The sequence below is a fragment of the Pelodiscus sinensis genome, chromosome 9 (genome assembly GCF_052426305.1).
Source record: "Pelodiscus sinensis isolate ZL-2025 chromosome 9, ASM5242630v1, whole genome shotgun sequence".
In the NCBI taxonomy this organism is placed as follows: domain Eukaryota; kingdom Metazoa; phylum Chordata; order Testudines; family Trionychidae; genus Pelodiscus; species Pelodiscus sinensis.
This window is the reverse complement of record NC_143060.1, coordinates 52,913,837-52,925,393: the sequence shown is the minus strand read 5'-3', so window position 1 is coordinate 52,925,393 and position 11,557 is coordinate 52,913,837. Positions and strand designations below refer to the sequence as shown.

General features: G+C 38.4%; 1 long non-coding RNA gene across 3 annotated transcripts in view; it reads left to right on the top strand.

Annotated features, from left to right (window-relative positions):
* LOC142830607 (uncharacterized) overlaps positions 1-9,776 on the top strand; it is a 31,263-nt gene extending 21,487 nt beyond the window's left edge. For all 3 annotated transcript variants that reach the window (XR_016350279.1, XR_016350280.1, XR_016350277.1), the window contains one exon: positions 5,958-9,776. This is a non-coding gene — a long non-coding RNA (uncharacterized LOC142830607). The remainder of the gene's footprint in view (positions 1-5,957) is intronic.
* Positions 9,777-11,557: the final 1,781 nt, after the last annotated feature.

The following is an 11,557-nucleotide window of genomic DNA, read 5'->3' as shown; positions in this document are numbered from 1 at the left end:
GCCCCACTGGTTGTTTAGCCAGCTTCCTGCTTCTGATGTACTTAAAAACATTTTGCTATTACTTTTTGAGTTTTTGGCTAGCTGTTCTTCAAACTCCTTTTTGGCGATTCTTATTATATTTTTACACTTAATTTGATGAAGTTTATGCTCCTTTCTATTTTTCTCACTAGAATTTGACTTCCACTTTTTAAAAGATGTCTTTTTTATCAGTCACTGCTTTTTTTACTTGATTGTTAAGCCACCATTGCACTTTTTTGCTTCTCTTACTATGGGTGTGTCTAGACTACTGAGTTTTGTCGACAAAGCGGACTTTTGTCGACAAAACTATACCAGCGTCTACACTACCGCTGAGTTCTGTCGACATAACGTCGACAGAACTCAGCAGTTTTGTTGACGCTGGTATACCTCATTTTACGAGGTATAACACCTTCTGTCAACAGAGTTCTGTCGACAGAAGGTGTTATTGCCTGTAGGGTTGCGTCTAGACTACAGGGTTCTGTCGACAAAGCAACTTGCTTTGTCGACAGAACTCAATGTGTCTGGACGCTCTTTGTCGACAGAAGTTTTGTCGACAGATACTGTTGACAAAACTTCTGTCGACAAAACCCGGTAGTCTAGACGTACCCTAAGTTTTATTTTGGGGTATACATTTAAGTTGTTCCTCTATTATGTTGTTTTTGAAGTTTCCATGCAGCTTGCAGAGCTTTTTCTTTTGTCACTGTACCTTTTAATTTCTGTTTAAGTAACCTCCTCATGTTTGTGTAGTTGTACTTTCCAAAATTAGATGCCACAGTGTTGGGCTGCTGAGGTGTTTTTCCTACCACAGGGATATTAAATTTTATTACATTATTGTCACTATTTCCATGCAGTGCAGTTATATTTACCTCTTGGACCAGATCCTGCACTCCACTTAAGACAAAATGAAAAATAGCCTCTCCCCTTATTGGTTCTAGAACCAGCTGCGCCAAGAAGCAGTCATTTAAGGTATCAAGAAATTTTATCTCTGTATCTCTTCCTAGGTGACCTGTACCTAGTCAATATGGGGATAGTTGAAATCCCCCGCTATTACTGGTTTTTTTCTTTTGATAGCCTCTTTAATTTCCCTTAGCTCCACATAGTTATTATCACTGTCCTAGTCAGGTGGTTGATAAAATATCCCTATAGCTATATTCGTAGTTTTGGAAAATGGAATTATTATCCATAGAGATTCTATGGAACATTTTGGCTCATTTAAGAGGACTTTAGTTTTATGTTTTGACGCTGTGCCATTTGTTTCTTTGGTATAAACTGAAATATTTTCCCATTATCCTAATATTAGCAATGTGTTTCCATGGGATTGCACTGAAATAGTTTTAGTCACATTTTGAAACTGCATTGGTTTATCTTGTCATTAAAATTTGGCATTATTAATTTTTAATAAACTTCCACTGACTGGAAGTTACATAATTTATTTTTGACATGGCAGTGTAGCCTTTCTGAGCTCAAACTGACAGGTTCAACTATCAGGATTTCACTGTGACAGTGTAGTAAATCATGAATAATTGAGCTGACAAATGTGAATATATCAAAAGCAGCCATCACTGATATTTAGTATGTATTTCTCAAATGTAAATGCCTAGTGCTTTTTTAATTGCAAAATAATCCAATAATTGATACTGTGACTAAGAACTAGATACTTCATGGACTCTATCCAAATCTCATGTCTGCAAAATAGAGCTGCAAAACTTATAAGGGATTTAAGACACCTCTTTTTTAATGGAGTTTGCCCAGTTCCAGAAATGAAAGGCAGGTGCAAGGGAAAAAATCTTGTAAATATTTCAGAATGTTAAGAAAAGGTTTGGCTGAAGTTACTTTCTAGAAATAGGTGAAGATTCTGGGGAGATGTTGCTAGCTGTTCTATTGAAATCATTGGAGTTTCATTAATTTACTCCTGCTTAGGATTTGGCCTACTTCCCTAGGGTGTGTCTAAACTACCGGGTTTTGTCGACAAAACCTGCGTCTACACTGCCTCTGAGTTCTGTTGACATAACATCAACAGAAGTCAGCAGTTTTGTCGACGGCTGTAAACCTCATTCTACGAGGAATAAAATTGCCTTTTGTCAACAGTGTTCTTTCTACAGAAGGCGTTATTGCATCTACACTGTCCTTTGTGTCTACACGGTCATGTTGACAAAGCGGTATGCTTTGTCCACAGGACTGGATGTAGTCTAGATGCTCTTTGTCAACAGAAGCTTTATCGACAGTATCTGTTAACAAAACTTCTGTCGACAAAAGCCTGTAGTCTAGACGTACCCCTAGAGTTTTTAACACTAGCAAAACAAAAGAAACAAGCAACATTTTAGTGAGATTTGTTTTAAGATCCTATTTAATACCCTACCAAATGCGCCATCATAAAAATGCATTACAGACAATGAAATCCTGTGAAATCTGGTCTTTTGTGTGTTTTACCCTAGATAATAAAGATTGCAAGGGGGAGACTGATGTTGCACAAATGTGGGATTCCTGACCCAAAAAGGAGTTGCGGGAATGGGGTTGTATACAAGGTTATTTTATGGATGGCTGTGGGGGTTGAAGAGCAACAGATGTTGGCCAGCACCTAGTTTGGAAGGTGGTGGCCCACTACCACCAGCATTCAAGTAAGTGTAGCATTACCATACCATGCCATCTTTTATTATATGCTGCTGCTTTCAGAGCTGCTGTCTGGGGGCATAGCTCTATAGGCAGCAGCCCAGAAGTAAGGATGGCTATGCCATACCATGCCATCATGATGTCTCTGCTGCTGCTGGTGAAAGTTCTGCTTCAAAGCTGGGTTCCAGCCAGCAGCCACTGCTCTCCAGCTGCCAGCAGCAGAGCAGAAGTTAAGTGAGTAGTACCGTAATCCCCCTATAGTAATATTGTGACCCTACTACAACTCCATTTTTGGTCAGGACCCATAAAAATTTTAAAACTGTTAAATGTTTACATGGCTGAAATTACAAAATTTGTGCTTTTTAAAATCCTATGACCATGACATTGAACAAAATTGACCATGCATTTGGTAAAGTCTGTGATGGATAGAAGGAGTGTTGGCCTTTTCTGAACATCCCAGCATTCAGTAACTAAAGGGTTAAACTCAGGTAGCTAAGAAGTGTTGGCAGGGAGCCAGGAAAGCCAATGGGAGAAGCTGTTGAGATTTGAATCGAAAGGGGTACTTGCCTGGTTTTGTGGAGGGCGGGGGGGGGTAAGCGAGGAGCTGGGGGAACAAGATGAATTGAACCAAGCAGAACTTCCATGCCAACAAAGAATAACTGGCCATGGAAATGGATTGGACTCACAGATCTGTGCATAGACAGGAAATAGAACGTTTATTTAGACACAAGCAGGTTATTTTCTTTGTTTTGTTGTTTGGTTAAACTTCTCTGTGCTAAGTCAATGTGCCTCCCCATACACTGTATTTTAAGCTATATCCCAGTGATGCAATTTCTGTGTTTTTAAATTGTTCTTTTCTCAGTTGCTTTAAAACACCTAGCATTCAAGTATTCTTTATCGAGTATATATTTTTGTTTTGTTAATAAAATCACCTTTTTAAGGTGATGATTTAATTCTTGTATCCTGTAAGATAATAGGAGGTCTGTGTGTGCAAGCCTAAGACTGAGAGGTGAGCTATCAGAGACTACAGTTTGTTTTTTCTTTTTTTTTTCCAAGCTCTCTCATTGTAAAAGAGCTTGGGGGAAGCCCTCTGCAAGAAGTTCGGCTTGATAAAGCCCTGGCTGGGATGATTTAGTTGGGATTGGTCCTGCCTTGGGCAGGGGCTGGACTTGATGACCTCCTAAGGTCTCTTCCAGCTCTATGATAAGTTCCAAGTGTTTTCTTTCTGGGTTCAAGAAGAAAAGGTTGATTTACCTGGTGGTCGCAGCTACCTCCCAGGGCCAGGAAATCTGTGACCTTGGGGAGCTTTTGAGCAGAAGCTTAATGAGACAAGATATTTTTAAGGTCTCTTGCACCTCCCTCCCTCCATTCTGCACGCACAGTGCCAGAGTGGCAAACAGCATTAACAAGGCTCTAATCATCATTTTACAGAGGGATCAGCATTTTTGTTCTAATACTTGGTAGACTACATATGTGTGCACATTGTGAAAGATTACATATATTACATATTTACCGGCCGATGAACTGATTTCATTTTTCTTGAGTTTTCACAACAGTGACTTTTTGTGTAATTGTGGCATTGAAAATACTTAGAAATGGCACAAAAAGGCTAAAGGCTAAAGAAAGAAGGCTAAAGAAATCTTGAGTGAACTTTTCTGAATGAATGAAACAAGTAATTGAAATTCTTTTTCTATGCTGTAACAGTAATTAGCTATACATGAGTAAGTAGACAAACAGAAAATAAGCAAGGCAGATGGCTTTGGAATGTGATAGGTAGTTAAGTTACCCTTCTCAAACTGTTTGCAATAGTCACTAGGGAAATTAGTGACATTGATGCATCTTTTACCCATCTAGAGCCTTGATCCTGCATCACATGTTGTAAGTACTTAGGTTAATTTAATATGACCAGAGATCCATGTTCCGTCTTGTAATTAGAATAGTTTTGTTTGCAAAACCTAGATTTTTTTAATATTAAAAAGTAGTCATAGAAGCATACTATAACCCTGGTTCATTTTGCAGACAGCAAAATGAAAAGCAGTATTAATCTATTTCAGAGAAGCAATGTGGTGTATCTTCTGGATGCAAGTAGAATGCCCTTCTGTGAAGGTCACCAACTATGCCATGATTGTCATTTTGTCTGGAATTTGAACATACATGTTGCCTTCATTGACACTTGCCTTGGAATAAAAAATGTACCCAGGAACTTACAACAACTTTTCACTTCCTTGGTAATTAAGGAAATAAATAGTGTCTATCTTAAAAGCCTACTTGAAATGATTTACAAATCCTTTTAATTAACTGTGGTACGCACAAGAACAAAAATATGTTTATTGTAACATAAAAAGCATATCTCATTGAAAATATTCTCAGTCCTTTTCTAGGAAGGGAAGATCTCTGAATTTTAGTTCTTTCTCAGAATTATCCTGAGATCCTGATATAAACTATTCCTATAAAATCAGATTGTTGAATTTTATGGTGCAATTTCTTGACACCAGCAGGGTAAGATATAAGTATTATATACCATCTATATAAACTCATGTACTACATTTTCTTTTTTCTTATTTTAAATCTTGTTATATTTAAGACAATCTTGTCATTTTTGGAGGTGCCAGAATCATTAGTTTTAAACATTTAGGCTTAGCAGCAATGCCATTGCATATCTTGCATTAAATCAATTTCAGAGTTTGTCACTGATCAATGTAAAATAATTTAATAAGAAGGAGTATATGGCTAGGTCTAGACTGCAGCATTTTTGCAGAAAAAGCTACTCAAAATGAGCTTGGCATTTTGCATAGCTTTTTCCTCTTTTTTGCGGGAGGAGAAGAGGCTTTTCTGCCATTTGGCCCCGTTTCGGTAGAGCCCTTATGCCTCATGAAATGAGGTATACTGGGCTACCTGAAACAGCGCATTTGCTTTTCCATGAAAAAAAGTGGGAGGGCAAATACATTCCTTGGACGTGGTGAGTTTTTTGTGGGATACTAGAGGTATCCCGCAAAAAACCCATAGTTTAGCCTACGTATCTTAGTTTAATTTGCCAGTGGTTATACCATGAAGGCTGTCAGATACTTTAAGTAGCTAAGTAAAATAATTAATTAATAAAACCCGTAATATAGAGTGGTATCATATTCCACACGTAGTTCTGCTGAGTCTGATATTAGTGGGACAAGATGCATGTTGTAGATAAGGGACTTATGCTAGTATTTCTAGCATACTATAAACAAGCTGCAGGGAAGTATTGGGAATCCTGGAAATACTAAAGAACTATTTTAAATCTTATATTATGTATGTAGTCCCCTTATTAAAGGTGCCTCTGCTTATTTTCTGGGAAGACCCTGTGTGCTGCAATCCAGCCTCAAAGATGACAATTCCCATGAGCCTTTGGGAAAAACAGGAAGGAATTGACTCTTGTGTGGGAGATCTGCGTCTCTCCACCTGCATGAGAAGAGAGGCCTAGCAGTCTGGGACTCTGCCCTTGGATTGTGGAACAGAAGAGGAGCCAGGCTGCTGAGGAGGAGTTTGATCCAGTCCAGAGGCTGCTAGAGTGCAACTATAGACTGGGACTAGATGCCTTTGGAACTGGGATCTAGCAGGCTGCTTCTGATAGGCACAGCATGAGACTGTGAGTAACTGGGCATCTTTGGGGAAATGCTGCCTGGAACAGACCTCAGAGATACAGACTAACTCTGAGTTCAAAGAGAGGCAGAGAGGCCAGTGAACCAGAGCTGCTGCATAGCTTGGACCCACATACATACTACCTTCAGAGAATCTCCATTACAGCTGCAGTTCTTCAAGCGCGCCCATGTAAGCAAGAGTCTGGGACTCTGAGTCCAGGGGTGTGCACACTGAAGTGGAATCAATATTGGTAACTAGATAAGTTTCTTTTACGTCTGTGTACTTTGTTAATTGATGTTATTCACTGTTAATTTGTTAAAGCCTGTTTCTTTAAGTTAGGTTGTTCATTCTAATGCAATCTATTAGATGTATATTGTTTATGATTTGTAAGTATTGTTCTGGAGTTAGATCCAGGTTATTGCTGGAATGAGTTTATTCCTGGAGTCAAGTATCAGAGGGGTAGCCGTGTTAGTCTGAATCTGCTTATGCTCCTACACTTCAGTTAGTCTATAAGGTGCCACAGGACTCCTCGTCGCTTTTATTCCTGGAGGCTCTCAAGACACACCAGTAAGTGTGTACAAGGCCAGCCAGGTGGAGGCACCACCCTTGTACATTTTTTATGAGCAAGGGACTGTAGCAAGGGGGTGTATAGGTTTTCCCCAACCAAACAACATCACCACTGGGGACTCAGGATCTCCTTTTATGTCATGACCATCAGGCACCCCTGCACACCTGTGAGTGTGACCTGCTCCCGAGTAACCCGAGGAGGAAAAAGGGGGTTACATGTACAATATTTACATTATTATATGTAATATGTAAATATATGGTAGGCAACTATAAAAGTCTGTGTGATTACTGTAAATATGATGTGGTTAATTTGGCAGTATACCATTCAGTGCCACCAGAAGGGCTAGGGCAGGTTTAAGAGACATTTTTACATAGTATTATTGTGCAGCAACAGAAAATAATTCAATGAAAGAAAGATGAGATATCTGTGCTATATCTATTAAGTTGTATTCAGAAATTAGAATAAGTAAAATATGTGACGGGGGAAATGCATATGTATTGGAAAGAATTCTTGATCTATGTTTCAAATGGAAAATAAAAACTAGCTTCATAGAGCAATAACCAGAACAGTCAAAGGTTCTTGAAAACAAAATCATGTATATCATAGCAAACTTCTTCACATTTCACTCAGAGGCCTTAACCTCTTAATATATGCTTTAGATAGTGATAAAAAATGTAATGAAGGGGACATACTGACAATTAAGAAAGCGGTAGTAAAATAGTTAGATCTATTCTGTGCATATACGGTATTTTGTACTACAGATATGATTGAAATTAACTGAAGAAATATACATAAAGTTTCCAATAGTGAATATATCTTATACCTGCATATAAATCTGAAAATATTCCTTGATTATCTGCATTCCTTATTGTATCTTTCCTAAAATTGAAACCAAAGATATGGAAGATTGTGGATATAAATAGGTGGAAATAAATTGGCACAAATTGTTCCCCACTCCAGCACTCTGAGTACAGAAGTCATTGGCCTTCAAAAGACCTTAAATACCTTGCCGCTATAGGCTCTACTTACAAAAGAACTTCCCAGAATCACAGATGCACTAACTCTGGAAGACAGGCTGCCACCATCATGTGATTTTTTTAAAGAACCCTGAAAAAATCTGGAAGGAACTCTTGAATTCCTTCCCCAGGGGTACCCCAAGCTCTTCTGTCACAAGAGAGTTTGAAAAAAGAACCAAAAAACCCCCAGAAAACTGACTATGTCTTTGATAGCTGACCTCCCAGGCTAGGCAGACACATACACACAGACCTCCTGTTACCTTCCAGGACACAAGGATCAAATCATCGCCTTAAAAAAGGGGATTTTATTAACAAAACAAAAAGATTTACTTGATAAAGCATAGTTGAGATCAAAACACAAGGAACAATCTCTTGGGCTGTAGTTTAAATATGGTCAATGGAGGAGGGAAAGCACCTGGTATTCACATAGGCTTTGTCTACACTGCAAGTTATTGCGGCAGGAAATAGGCTAATGAGGGACTCATTAGCATGAGACACGATGTCATTAGCATAGTTTCTGCCGATTCTTTTTGAATAAGGGTTTTTTGCGCAAAAAGAAGCAGTGTAGCTGCTTCTGTTTTGTGCAAAAAACTCCTCTTATGGCATAAGGATCTTGCACAAAAGGGTTTTTTTTTTGCGCAAAATGGAAGTGGCTAAACTGCTTCTTTTTGTGTCAAAAACCCCTTGCGCAAAAAATATCAGCAGAAACTATGCTAACGACATTATGACTCATGCTAATGAGTCCGTCATTAGCATATTTTCTGCTGTAAAAATTTGCAGTGGAGACAAAGCCATAGAGAAGTTTAACCAAACAACCAAAACAAAGAAAAATACCCTGATTGTGACTAAATACACCTTTTCCCCATATTTACTCATGATCCCTTCACGGTTCCGTCCACTTCCATGTCCCAAATTCCTTAGAGGCATGGTAGTCCTGATTATTGCATATTGTTCCCTCTAGTCCCTAACTTAAAACTTAAACATAGAGAAACAGAAGCAGGTATGTATATACAATCCAAATTTCAGCAGTTAATTCTTCTGGCCCCCTACCAACACACTTAGCTACCTGAGTTTAACCCTTTTGTCACTGGGTGCTGGCCAGCACTTATCCTATCTGTTGTTTAACGCCTTTGCCCAATACAGTATAATGTAAATGTAAGTTTCAGTATAATGTGACTATACGTTTTGTAACTTTTGGAGTGCTATAACCTTCCATTATGTGAGAAAGAGATCAGAAGGATTCTTGCGATTCAGCATGATCACACTGTGGCTCTTAGAAGTAATTAGAATATAGATTGTTTTTTAAAGAAAATATGATCAATGATTAAAAGTTTGTACTAACAGAAGCTTTGTCTTGACATAGATTGATACTTTTTATATGGAAAATTGTGTCCCTTTTCCCATGTGTGAAATGATTGTGTAGTTCCTGGGGAGGGGGCTTGAATCTGTTTGTAATGTGAGAATTTAGAGATGAGAACTCAGGGGCATCAAGGTACCATAAATTGAGGCCCAAAGCAAAGTAGAACAATTCAGGACATTATTGATGGCCTTGGAGTGTGAAGGGCAAGCATTCCATTACAAACAAGAAAGCCTTGAAATAATACTGGGAAGGAAGCACGGACATACTGGTATAAGAGTACAAAATAACTCCCAGGTAAACAGATGTGAAACAGAACAGATGGTGATTGATTAAGAAGTAATGTACAGACCTGAATGTGAGAAACATCTTATAAAAGATGGGAAATCTTGCATGAATCTCCGGGTCTTGTCTTGTCAAGATCCGAGTGTCGGTTCAGACTGAGAGAAACTCCTAACCCTCCCCTTCCCATTTATCTTTCCTAGCCAGTGAGTTAATGTGAGCAACAGACTGATAACTTTAAGCAAAAGCAAGATGGGTTTGTTTGTTTGTTTGTTTGTATATGAGCATATGGATGTATGTGTGTGATCAGATTCAATCCCTTTTCCAATTAATTCAACAGTAACATTTAATAAAAGCAATACAAGTGTAATCATGGGTTGGTCATTAGTGAAAATAAGCTAACACTATCCATCACAAGGAGGTTCCCAAAAGTTGTTTGATTTTCTATTGTCACACTAGTAATATCTCAGTTTCATATTGCTTGGGCGTTCATTTGGGATTTTAAGTAATATACATAATTTTAAATTGTGTGATTTGAGAAGGATTACATTTATTTTCAAAGGAACCAATCAAGCCTGCAAATATATATTCCCTTTTGTCTTCTGTCATCTTTCATAGTACAAAGGTATATTGTGCCCTAAACAATATTTTTGCATATTATTTTTGGCCTGCATCTAGATTGGCATGATTTTCCGGAAATGCTTTTAACGGAAAAGTTTTCTGTTAAAAGCATTTTCGGAACAGAGTGTCTAGATTGGCACGGATGCTTTTCCACAAAAGCACTTTTTGCGGAAAAGCGTCCGTGCCAATCTAGACGCGCTTTTCCACAAAAAAGCCCCGATCGCCATTTTCGCAATCGGGGCTTTTTTGCGGAAAACAAATCTGAGCTGTCTACACTGGCCCTTTTGCACAAAAGCTTTGCACAAAAGGGACTTTTGCCTGAACGGGAGCAGAATAGTATTTCCGCAAGAAGCACTGATTTCTTACAGTAGGAAGACAGTGCTTTTGCGGAAATTCAAGCGGCCAGTGTAGACAGCTGGCAAGTTTTTCCAGAAAAGCGGCTGATTTTCCGGAAAAACTGGCCAGTCTAGACAAAGCCTTGATGTATATTAGATCAGAGAAGGAAAGTGGGAAATAAAATTGTGTATGATGTACACAGTTAAAATAGTTTTAGCAGTATCCCTTTCTCTTAACTATCTTTAGTCCATTTTATTTTTTTAAAGCAATAGGTAAAAATGAAAAATGTCTTGAAATCATGAACACTGCCTATAAAGTGTGATGACAGTAAACAAGAGCTGTGAGTCTCTCCTTTTGGATTCTTTTCTTGCTGTTGAACTTAGCACCAGCTGACGACCCCAGGATCAGCACATTGCTAATATGTGTCCCTGAAACAGGCTGTAATCAGAGATAAAGGCAAGGCTGATTTTGACACATCAAAATGAAGAAAAGTTGTATACAAATTAATTGCATGGGTCTTGGAAAAGATATACACTCTAGCTAAATAAGAGAACTTTCTAAGAAGTACAAGATGAAGGAGAGATGGAAAGATAGGGAAGAAATAAGAGAAGATTAAACAGTGCATTCGACATGTCAACAGATGGCAGCATATTAGACAAGGGTGTATATTATATCCCACCATGTCTTGAGACAGAACTATCGAGTGCCTCAATAATCAGAATAGTTATGGTTATGTAGAATGTGTTTTCCTTAACAAGACATGGAGCACAGAATAACATTTGCTTGCTTTGCTACACTGCCTGTCTTTAAACTCCTCTAGGTCCTTATGACATCTTCCATTACCAATTAGCTAAAGTCTAAACTTCAATACCACATGATTTTAAATGCTGATGGCACAAGACAGTTAGGTTTGAATCTCTGGAGCTGAACCGTACCCTATAATCTGGTTGTATTTCAGGTATAAAACTAGAGGGTGACCTACTCTTTGACATTAGTTTGAATGTTATGAGAATGGCTTTTGACTCCATTTATTGTAAATCTGAAATGCAAAGCAAATCACATGAAGCCTTCCACATGTAAAACTACTGGGATTATTTGGGGCCAAAATCTCTCAAGATTTCAGAAGTGTTAGGTTTC